Source organism: Heterocephalus glaber, unplaced genomic scaffold (assembly GCF_053883595.1).
Source record: "Heterocephalus glaber isolate CG9 unplaced genomic scaffold, H.glaber_assembly_v1.0 deba00001600, whole genome shotgun sequence".
NCBI lineage: Eukaryota > Metazoa > Chordata > Mammalia > Rodentia > Bathyergidae > Heterocephalus > Heterocephalus glaber.
The window spans coordinates 7,046,751-7,059,464 of NW_028258372.1; positions in this window are offsets into that span (position 1 = coordinate 7,046,751).

Genomic DNA, 12,714 nt, shown 5'->3' on the forward strand with positions numbered 1-12,714 from the left:
GGGCTGAGAATTCAGGGCCTAGGTTCAATCCTCAGTACAAACAAACAAACAAACAAATGAAGTATAGCCAGGTGTGGTGGCACATGCTCCTAGTCCCAGCTTCTTGGGAGGCTGAGGCAGGAGGAATACATGAGTCCATGGGTTAGAGATCAGCCTGGGCAACATAGTGAGCTTGTCTTCCAAAAGAATTTTTAAAATTTGTTGTGATTTTTGTTCTCATTGTACTCAAATTTGTATTTGTTGCTTTGTACCTTTTTTTTTGTACTGGAAAATGAATGCAGGGTCTTGTGCATGTTGAGTTGAGCCTGTACTTTACCATTGAGCTATACCTTCAGCCCTGTACCCTTTTCCTTAAAAGGGTTCTCCACACTAGGCACAGTGGTGCACACCTGCAATCTCAACTTATAAGTCCCAAGTCCCAGCTCACAAGTTTGAACAAGTTTGAGTCTGGGCAGTTTAGTGAGACCTTGTCTCCAAATAAAAAATAAATAGGTTGAGAATGTACCTGAGTGAATGATGTGCCTCTATGTTCAAATCCCAGTACGTGGGGAAGAAAAATAGTCCCTTATTAACCAAAACAATGAAACCAGGGACTCAAGCAGATACTTTTACACTAATGTCCATAGTAGTTTTATTCACAGTACCCACAAGATGGAACAACCAAAGCGTATATTAACAGATGAATGGACAACCACCGTACACACCACAAAAGAGTATTGTTCCACCTTAAAAAGGAACTGGGGGGCAGCACTGGGGAGGTTGAGGAAGGAGGATGGCCACAAGTTGGAGGCCAGCCTGGGCTACATAGTGAGTCCAAGGCCAGCCAGAACTGTGTAGTGAGACTTTGTCTCAAAAAAATGAAAAGGAATTGGGGGGTGGGTAGGGTCTCACTATGTAACTCAGGCTGCCCTCAAACTCTCCATCCTCTGGGGCTCAGTCTCCCAGAGGCTGGGATTACAGGCCTGTACCACCACGCCCTGCCCAAAAATGAAATTCTGATTCATGTTACAACATGAATGAACCCTGACCACCTCCTGCTAAGTGAAATATGTCAGGGACAAAGGGACAAGTATTGTATGATTCCACTTATATGAAGTACCTAGAATAGATACATTCACAGAGACCAAAAGTTGAATTACCAGAGGTTGGGGGAAAGGGAATAGGGCATCAGTGTTTAATGGGTACAGTTTCTGTTTGAGGTGATGAAAATGTTCAGAAAGAATACAGTGGTAAGGGAAGCACAAGAATGTGATGAACTTAATGTCACTAAAGTGGTAAATTTTATATCACAATAAAATAGGGCCCCCTCCAACTCTATAGTCCTTAAACCCACAAAAATTGGATCTTCCTCTGTCAGTGGAATAAACAATTCTATAATCATACAATGCTCATTTTATAACAAGAATAACATCGTCACTAACTGATTATTTTATTTCTCAATGGGAGATTATTTAACTATTGTAAAATGTTCTGCTTTCCAGAATTCTGAATAATGTATCATGAACACCAGATTCCAGATTTTCTTAATGATAAAGTTGACAGAAACAATAAAGATGACAGAATCTATAAAGATGGCTGATTCAACTTTTTTTTCAAGACTGTCTTACTATGTTGCCAAAGCTACCATGGACCTCCAGGGCTCAAATGATTCCCTAGCCCCAGACTCCCAAGTAGCTGAGATTACAGGCTAAGATTACAGGTACACACCACCATGTCTGGCTTTCAAAGTTTTCTTGTTTTTTGTTTTTTGTTTTGAGACAGGGTCTCATGTAGTTCAGGCTGGCCTTGAGCTCACTATGTAGCCCAGGCTGGCCTCAAACTTGAAGTGATCTTCCTGCCTCAGCCTCCCTAGTGCTGGAATTATAGGCAGGCACTTCCAGGCCTGGTGTGCTTTCAATATTTTGCTTTGTTTTGGTTTTTTGAGACAGAGTTTCTCTTTAATTCAGGCTGGCCTTGAACTCACTATATAGCCCAGGCTGGCCTCAAACTCGCAGTGATCCTCCTATGTCAGCCTCCCAAGTGCTGGGATCACAAGTGTACGTCACCACACCCGGCTCAACATTATTGAAAGTTGCCTAAGATCACATTTATGTTGAGATGTATAATAGAAAGGAAGCTCAGAATCCCTAGGCTCTCAGTTATACTCTGTGCTCAACAATTATTATGGGGTGTCTCTTGTATGAAAACAATTTAAAAAGTTGTTTATTTTATTTGTTTGTTTGTTTTTTGGTACCGGGGATCGAACTTGGGTCCTTGCGCTTGCAAGGCAGGTTTCGGAACCACTAAACTAAATCCTCAGCCCAAATTGTTTATTTTATTATTTACATTTTTTTACATTATGTTTTTTTTATTTTTTAATTTTTTATTTTTATTTATTTTTGGGGGGTACTGGGGATCAAACTCAGGACCTTGAGCTTTTGAGGCAGGCATGGTGCCACTGGGTTAAATCCCCAGCCCAAGAGTTGCTTATTTTAAAGAGGACCGAAAATGTTAGAATGGGTTCATACTGTTTAGAGCATATACTACATCATTACATCAGATATAATAAGTTAATCCTGGGTAAATTCCTAAAACCAACCATCTTATTACAAGTCTGAGAAAATATTTGATATTTCTTTTTCTTTTTTTGCAGTACTGGGGATCAAACTCAGGCCCTTGTGCTCGCCAGGCAGGCACAGTGCCACTGAGCCACATACCCAACCCAATATGTGATATTTCTAATGAAAAAAAACCCACCCATTTGCTTTTCAAAGAAATCTAAAATGAATTTTTTAAATACACAAAAAACAATTCCTTCTTGCCCTATTTTTTTTTCATCACTTTCACATCCTTGCTTTGTGTGTGTGGTGCTGGCAGTGGAACTCAAGGCCTCCCACATGTTAAGCACATGTTGACCTCAGCATTTCCACAGTACTCATCTGTTATGGCTCGTGTCTAGATGGTCCCCCAAAGCCTCATGGAGTCATAGGTGGGGCTTTTTCTGAGCTGGCTGGATCTAGATTGACACTGGGATTGATTCATGGTACAATGCTAGGACTAAGGGTGCTGAGATTAAGGGTGTGAGTGCCACCCGTCTTAAGAGAGAGTAGCCTGAATAAGATATAAAGGACAAAAAGAGGGTTGTTACTTGTCACTTGCTTGCTTGTTTTGCTACCTTCTGCCCACCATGAACTGTATCTTCTCTTTGGTGTCCCTCTGCCATGCCACCCTGTCTTGGAATCAACTGATTATAGAACCTCTACAAACTGTGAGCCAAAAAAGAAAAAGTCATGACAATGATGAGTCAATATGTATCAGTTATAACCATCAATGTTAAGGGTCTCAATTTACCAATCAAAAGAAATAGACTGGCAGAATAGGTGAAGAAGCAAAATCCAACAATATGCTGCATACAAGAAACACACTTAATTTAAAAAGAAACTCATACACTGAAAATTAAAGGGTGGAAAACAATACTCCATGCAACAGGAACCTGAAAAAAAGCAGGAGTAGCTATCCTCTTTGCAGATCAGGTGGATTTCAAAATCTGAAACACTTCTGGTCCCAAGAATTTCAGATAAGGGATAATCAACCTGTATGTACAAATCTATTCTGAACATATGTTTTCATTTCTCTTAAGTAAAAAAAATCTTAAGAATAGAACTGTTGGTTCTTTACAGTAATACAAGAAATTTCTATATTATTTTCCAAAATGGTTTTATCATTTTACATTCACATTAGCAGTATTAGAAAGTTCTAACTGGTTCACACCTAAGCTGACATTTGTTCTTTTAAAACCTTTAATTTAATCTCCCTAATGAGTGTAAAATACAATCTTATTATTGTACTGATTAGTATTTTTCTGATTCTGGTGTTGCAAACCTTTCCTTGTGCTGTACTGGCTATTTATCATCTCCTTGTGTTTACTTTTTAATTGGGCTGTCTATTAATGAGCTGTAAGAGTTCTTTATATATTCTGGTCATAGGTTATATGTATTATGGTCTGTTTAAGGACTTTTTCATTTTCTTAATGATGTCTAAATTTTGATGGAATCTCATTTATCAATTTTTTTCTTTTATACATCATTTTTTATATCCTAGGAAATTCTTGCCTACCCTAAATTCATGAAGTTTCCCTTATAATTTCTTCTTAAAGTTTTATAGTTTTAGTCTTTCATGTTTGGGTTCATAGATCCTTTCAAGTTATTTTTATGTATGGAAATAAAGGGTTGAAGTTAATTTTTTACATACGGATATCAGGTGTTCTAGTGCCATTTGCAGAAAACACTATCTTTTCCTCTACTCTTGAGTTGAGTTTATGTTCTATAAAATGTTAATGTTAAATAATCTTTCAAAGCTCAGTGGACCATATATGTGTGGTTCTATTTCTAGATTCTCTGTTTTACTCAAATGATCTATATGTCTTTCCTTACACCAGCACTGCCTTGATTACTGTAGCTTTAGAAGAAGTCTTAAAATTAGGTAATAAATGTCTTCCAACACTTATTTTTTTTTCTTTTTACTTTTCCAGGTCCTTTCTATTCCTACATAATTTTAAAATTTCAACATCCAATTCTTCATTTATGGCAAGTATACATAGACCTGAATTTTTATATATACCTTGTGTTTTCTAATCCTGCTAAATTCAAATACAAGTTCTAGGGGCTTCTAGAAATTTCTTAGTATTTTCTCTGTAGATGATCATTTCATCTACATATAAAGATTTTACTTATACCTTGCCAATCCTATGCTAATTGTTTCTTTTTATTGCCAGACTATTTTGGTTTGGGTCTATGTTTCAAAGTTTAATGGACAAGGCTGGGGATTCAGCTCCGTGATTCTGCCGCCTGCCTTGCAAGCACAAGGACCCAGGTTCAATCTCCGGTACCACACACAAAAAAAGTTTAATGGACAGATGAAGAGTAAGTATATCTTCCCTTGTTCCCCACCTCAGGGAGAAAGCATTGTATCTTTTCCATTCATATAAGGTGTTTTTGCTGGAAGTATGGAGTACATGTCTTTTATTTGTTGAGAAGGTTTTGTTTCACTACTAGTCTCCTGATGGCTTTTACCATGAACAGTTGTAGAATTTAGTCCAATACTTTTTCTGCAACTACTGATAGGATCATATGGCTTTTTCCTTTCCTTCGTCAAAAAGATGACTTTTGGGAGTGGATCTTCCAATGCTGAACCAACACTGCCATTCCTATAATAAAACCACTTTCTACATACTGCCAGATTGGACTTCTAATAGTTTGTTTTGTTAAACAAATTTTTATCTATGTTCATACTTTTCTATTATCTTTATCCAGTTTTAGTATTAGCACAATGTTGATTTCCTAAAATGAGGGGAGACATGTTCCTTCTTTTTTCTGCTTTAAATGTTTGATATAATTTATCAATTAAAATGCATATGAGCCTGTTGTTGTCATATAGGTAGGTTTTCAATCTAGGTATATACTTCCTTTGATAGGTGCTATTCAAATTTTATATTTCTTCCAGAGTCAGTTTCATTAATATCTTCCAAGGTACTTCATAGAAGTTGTCAAATTTATTTCAAAATGATTTTTGTAATATGGTTTCTATATCCTTTTAAATTCTGTAAAATCTGTGGTAATGTCCTCTAAATCTTGATATTAAAATTTTTAAAAAATGTATAATTGATATTGTGTAATAAAAAAGGTTTAAAGGAGTAGGGGAAGTGGGAAGGGTAGGGGACAGGAAAGAAGGGAAAAGAAAAAAATATGAGAAAAGGAAAAAAATGGAAACAAAGTCTTTGTAAATAGGGAAGGGTGGAGGGGGTGACGGGAGGGCAGGGGAAATGGGGAAAAAATAAGAACAAAGATGCATCATGTAAAGGTACAAGTTCCCAATGAGAAATGTAAATGTACTGTATACCTAAAATGTACCAATAAAAGAATTATAGAAAAAAATTAAAACAAACTGTGAGCCAAATAAACCTTTTCTCCTTTAACTTTGAATGTCAGGTATTTTGTCTCAGCAACAAGAAAAAGTAACTAAGACATCTTTGTATTTAATGAGCACATAAAAATAGAGTTGGGTGTGTTGGTGCATGCCTATGATCCAAGCACTTGGGAGGCTGAGGCAGGAGGATTACTGGGAGTTTGAGGCAATCCTGGGCTATATAGTGAGTTCAAGGCCAGGTTGAGCTACATAGTGAGACCTTGTCTCAAACAAACAAACACTCATAAAATGCTATGCCTCAATTCCCCATAAGCCCTAATTGTTAGTTTTACAAACTATTTTATTAGTAAGACAGAAATTAAACAGTAGATATAAATATTTAATATGGAATTACCCAGCAGTTTTAGTCATAAAACTAGTGATCATTTAAGCCAAGAATTGCTGGATTATTTTTAAAAGTCTTTTACATATCTCATCAGGAAATTAGAATCATTCTTCAAGCACTTGAATGATCCAAAAATCTACAAAATGGACATGAAACTTTTCCTTCTATATTAAGCTCCAGGGCTTGTGGCTTGGAGACCACCAACTAGTCATCAATTCATGAGCATGTTGATTTTGCTAGCTATATCAGATAGTTACTGGAGTAATGTAAGAATGGGATCCTGTTGATGGGTGTTACTGAAATAGTATTTCTATCAGTCTTCATGGAAAGTACTAGAATTCCATCCCAAAATAGTTTAATACATTTGCACTGGTTTGAATCACTGGTGGAATATGCATGACTGTCCCTAGGGGCAGTTTGAATCAGTGGTGTTACAGGTATGAATGTCACATTGGGAACCAATGGACAGTCCCACCAGAGGTACACAGTGCCCTACAGACAATCATGTAACCATGACCTCTTTGTGAACATATTAATGCGAGTATTTACTCCTTGGTTTCTTGTAGCTTCACTGATAGTATTAATTCTGAGACTTCAATCTACAACCAGCCGCCTCACGAAACACAATGCCACTTGATCCTTATTAGCTGAGTTCATCACCCGCTCTCATAGGATGATGAAAAATGTCAAGCCATCTGAAAGTTGGGCACTGAGACTTGGGTACCAGATGGGGATGTGTTTTGAAGGAAGGTGTGGTCACTGGCCAGCAGTCATTTGTTGTAGGATAATTGAGGAATGTGTCTGGTGGGCTCCCCTCCTCATTTCAACTGAGAGAGTTGCTTGCCCAGGCAAACAGCCAATTCAGATTTTATGAGAATGGAAGACAGGCGTTCTGAGGATCTGTTACTACCACTGGAAAACCTACTTTCCTGACTAGGGCCAATCTGGCCTTTGCCTATCTAGGGATTGGGCATACAATGCTGGGGATATACATGCACAGTGGTGGCTACTCAATGGACCCATGCTTGTGTTGGTTGAAATGGTGTAGCACTTAGGCTCTTTTCTTTGGGGGTTGTTAAGACATCTAGGATTCATTCTTGGAGTTTACATTCTCCTTGAATTTTTAGGGATAAAGGTGGTCTCTTTGTTAATGACTAGGTCTCCATAGTCACCCCCACCACCACCACCAAATGCACTTGTGCATGGAGGCCCGGATCCTCAAAACAGCAATGTTTTGAAATGGGTCCTGGAGAGGTTACCGGGACCTGGAGTATCTCATGTCCTCTCTGGATGCATCTATGGAATGCATGGCAGAATGGTGGATTGGGACTTGGGCCTTGTTGGGGGGGCAGTACACACACAGTGCTAGGTTCCTTTTAGGGCCCTCCTGAGGGAATGTAGGAGAAAGGGGTCAGGGGGCAGAGAAAGAACAGAATAAGGGCCTCATTAGGCTTTCTAGAAAATCCTGACTAGAAGGAGTTAAAACCTTACTGGAGGGAGCAATTAACAAGACAAGGGAGAAAGCTGATAAGCAGAGCATAGAGGTAACCAGGTCCATTAACCAAAATAGTTGCCCCTCTCCACTTCAAGTAAAATGCAATAGAGACCAAAGGGTCACACTGTAGGGTCACAATATTACTGCACTAGATACACACGCATCCCCTTACTTAATCAGTAACTCAGCTTTGTATGTAAGCCCCTCCTAACCAACTTATAATTCCCAGAGATAAAGCCCTGACAAGGACAAACAGGTGGGAATAAGTCAGAGTCTACTCAGGAAACTGCAGGTAGGCAATGGTGCCCAGGTTAGGATCCTGGGTCCTGGAATCCATCTATGATAGTCCAGAGAGCCAATCAGTTGTGACAAGTTCCAAGGGGAGAGGGCCCCCCATAAAATAATTAAAGGGAACAGGAACAAAGAACCCTTGGGAATCCATCTTTTTCGTGGAGACCCTGCCCCTGCTTTGGAGCAGCTTTCTGTCTTCTCTAATTTTAAACACCATCCCTTTAATTCACTACTGGTGCTGTTTATGATCCCAGTTGGCTGCTCATCCCAGGAGAGCAGCAGTATGCACCCCTGGACACAACAGCAGGACAGCATGGCGGAAGCCTCAGATGGAGGAAGCTCACCTGGGGGCAGAAACTCTGGAGGGTGGCATGGGGAGGCAGGAGAGGCATGAAGGGACCTGTATGGGAGCAGAGGGACCAAAAAGAGGGCTCAGAGACCTGAGGCTGGGGTGTGGAATACCCCAATGGAAGGAAGGTTCCTAGGAGAAATGGAGGGAAAATGAGAAGACACTTAAGCATGATGCAATCCCAAACTTCCAGCTCACCGAAGGCAAACTCAGGGAGCAATGAGGTAGAACAATTTGAAAGCCACCTACCTAGACTCTATGAAGTGATAACAGCAGAAGTAACAAAGCAGACGAATGAGGCTCTAGAAAAAAATCAATTCAGAAATAAGTTTCTCAGATAACTACAGAGATAGTGACCTTAATGAAAGACATGATTAGTGACTCTAGAGAAGATACAGATAAAAAAATAGAGAAGCTTAGGAAAATGATGGAAATCATGAATGCCCAACATAGGAAGGAAATGTAATCCATGAAACAGATTTAAACAGATATCCAGGAGATTAAAAATTCCATTGAAAGTATATGCAGCAGAATGAGCCAATGTGAGGACAGAATATCAGATATAGAAGACAGGATTGCAGTCAGTGATCATGAAAAGAAAGATTTCTTAAAAATAGCAAGGGAGGGCTGGGGATTTAGCTCAGTGGTTCCACTGCTTGCCTTGCAAACACAAGGTCCTGAGTTCAACCCCCAATACCCCCCCCCCAAAAAAGCAAGGGACCAACCATGAAAAATCAATCAGCAGCTGCTGGATGATGCAAAGAAGAATAACATAAGATTGGTCAGAGTCAATGAAAAAGCAGGAGATAGCGCAAATGACATAAAAAACCTATTTACAGAAGTAACGGCAGAAAACTTCCCAAGCAGGAAAAAAGAATTTGATATACAGATAGGTGAGGCATATAGAACTCCAATTAGCCATGATTTAAAAAAAAACTACACCAAGGCATATAATAGTCAAGATTCCGGAAATTCAACACAAGAACAGAATATTAAAAGCTGTAAGAAAAAAGAAACAAATCACCTATAAATAAAGCCCATCAAAATCACAGACTTATCAACCCAAACCCTCAAGTCAAGGAGAGCTTGGAGTGGAGTATTTCAAGTCCTAAAAGAAAACAACATATCATTGTACCCCACAAAACTATCTTTCAGAATTGTTGGAGAAATAAGACAGTTTTGTGACAAAGAATACCTGAAGAAATTCATGACCATAAAACCAGCACTCCAAAATGTTCTGAAGGACATTCTAGAAAGAAACAACAAGGACTACAACTCCATAAACTCCAACAGAATGAATCCACCAGGCAAGGCAGGCAATTAAAGAGGAGAAGAAAGGGAACCAATAACAGGAAAATAACATGACAAGGATAAGTCAATACATATTAGTTATAAATATAATATCAATGTAAATGGTCTCAAATTACCAATCAAAAGAAACAGTTTGGGGCCGGGAATATAGCTCAGTAGTGCTGCGCCCACCTGGCAAATGAAAAGTCCTGAGTTTGATTCCCAGTACCAAAAAAAAAAAAGAAAGAAAGCAAAGCAAAGCAAAGAAACAGGCTGGCAGAATTAAGAAGCAAGATCAACAGCATGACAACAATAACAATATGCTGCATACAAGAAACACATTTAATTCAAAAAGAAGTTCATAGACTGAAAGTCAAAGGATGGAAAACAATATTCCATGTGACAGGAACCCGGAAAAAAGACGGGATAGCTATATTTTTTGCAGACAAAGTGGCTTTCCAGCCAAGAACGATTAAGAGAGATAAAGAAGGTCACTATATCCTTGTAAAGGAAACAATTCAAGAGGAGATAACAACTATAAATATATATGCACCAAATACTAGTACACCCAATATAAAACAAATATTAACAGACATGAAAAATCAAATAAGCACTAATACAATTGTAATGGGGGACTTCAATACCCCACTGGCACAAACAGACAGATCAACCAGACCAAAAAATCAACAATGAAATATTAGAACTGAACCAAACTTTTGAACAAATAGACTTGGTAGATGTCTACAAAGTGTTCTACCCCACAACAACAGAATACACATTCTTCTCAGCTGCACATGGGATGGTCTCCAAAATAGACCACATACTAGCACATAGGACATGCTTAAGTAAATGCAAGGGAACTGAAATTATCCCATGCATATTATCAGATCATAGTGCAATAAAATCAAGGGGAAAAGAAACCATAAGAACTTCATAAACACATGGAAATTAAATAACACCCTCCTGAACAACCAATGGGTCACAGATTAGTTTCTACAATTAAATGATAATGCCAATATAGCATACTTATGGGACTTATGGGACGCAATGAAAGCAGTCCTATGAGGGAAATTTACAGTGGTGAAGAGCCATACCAGGAAAACAGCCAGTTCAAATAAACAACCTAATGCTGAACCTCAAGCTTCTAGAAAAAGAAGAGCAAGTCAAGCCCTAAACTTGTACAAGAGAGGGAATTATAAAGATCAGAGCAGAAGTTAATACAATGGAGACTAAGAAAACAACACAAAGAATCAATGAATTGAAGAGTTGGCTCTTTGAAAGATTAAAATAAAATTGACAAACCCTTAGCCAATCTTATCAAAAGAAGGAAGGAAAAGATTCAAACCCATGCAATTAGGAATGTAAAGGGTGAAATCACAACAGATCCTGCAGAAATCCAGAAGATCATCAATACCTACTTTGAGCACCTGTATTCTAATAAGATGGAAAAGCACAGAAGAAATGGACAGAATCATGGATACATATGAATTAACAAAGCTGAACCAAAAAGATATAAAAATTCTAAATAAACCAGTATCAAGTCAATGAAATTGAAGATGTAATTAAAAACCAACAAAGAAAAGCCCAGGCCCTGACGGATTCATTGCTGAGTTCTAAATTATGCTATTTCTCAAACTCTTTAAGGAAAAAATATTTTAAATAATTGTTGGATAATTATAGAATTTCAAGGGGGGCCATATAGTGGAATCCTTTTATTTTTTGCACAGAAAAAAGCCATACAAGTAACATGTTACATGCAATTCTTTAACTTGGTAATGAGAGGACATACAGTAATATTACATAGCAATGTGCCCTCTTCACTTTTAGCCCACTCATATATAGCACACTTATGTTAGCTTTCTGTTACTATAGTAAGTACCTAAGCTAAATCACCTTATATGATAAAAAGGTTTGCCTGTTAGTTTTGCAGGTTTCAGTCTGTAGTTGGTCAGCTGGCTCTTTGCTTTGGGGCCTGTGGCAAGGCAGTATATCAAAGTGGTAGTGAGTGTCAAAGGAAATCCTCACTTCATAGCAGCCAGGAAGCAAAAGAAAGTGCTGTGCTTCCAATATCCACTTCAATAGCACACCCCTAGTGACACAGATTCCTTCTACTAATGCCTGTCTCCTAAAGGTTCCTTCTACCACCTCCCAATAGCATCACAGGTTAGGGAACAAATTTCAACACATGGCCCTTTGGGAGAGATTCAACAACCGAACTATAGGGCCAGGGATGTAGTTCAGGGGCCGGGTATGTAGCTCATCAGTGCAGCACCTGCCTGGTAAGCACAAAGCCCTGAGTTCGATTCCTGGTACCAAAAAAAAAAAAAATCCAACCTATTGCAGTATCTTAGTCCAAGTCTTAATAAATTAGGCTGATAGGAATCTATCTCCCACCTTGCATTCTCCTTTTCCCTTCCCAAAGAAGGCCCACACACTATCAGAATTCTGCTTCCCCAGCTTCTCTGAAGCTGACCTGACCTCCTCATGGCTGTTAACAGACTGGAAAGTTTCAGATATTCTTGATTTCTCGGAGTTTTAATATGGAACAAAAAAGCTAAGCTTTCTTGGGGCAATTTGTTGCTATCACAAATAATCATCTACACATCATGCTTCATTATTTATATCTTCTAGGGAGTGGACAGTTGTAAATTTTCCCTAGGATTGAACCTAGGGCCTTGCACTTATTAGGCAAGCACTCTATCACTTTCAGCTTTTTTTCTTTTTTGAGGTCTCACTATCATTATCTTGCAGTGCTGGAAAACAAACTCAGCCCTTATGTATGCTAGGCGAGCAGTCTTATCACTGAGACATACCACCAGGTCCCAAATTTCTTTTGTGAAAATTTAAAATCTAGTCTGTTGAAGGCAGCCTCTTGCTACAAGTATGGAAAGGGTAAGAAAACACTATCCCAACATTTGTAGCTCCTGCTTTGCCACTTTTCTCCCAAATCCCTCATTTACTCCTTCTGACAAGTAACATGACAGAGGTTGATATTACCCA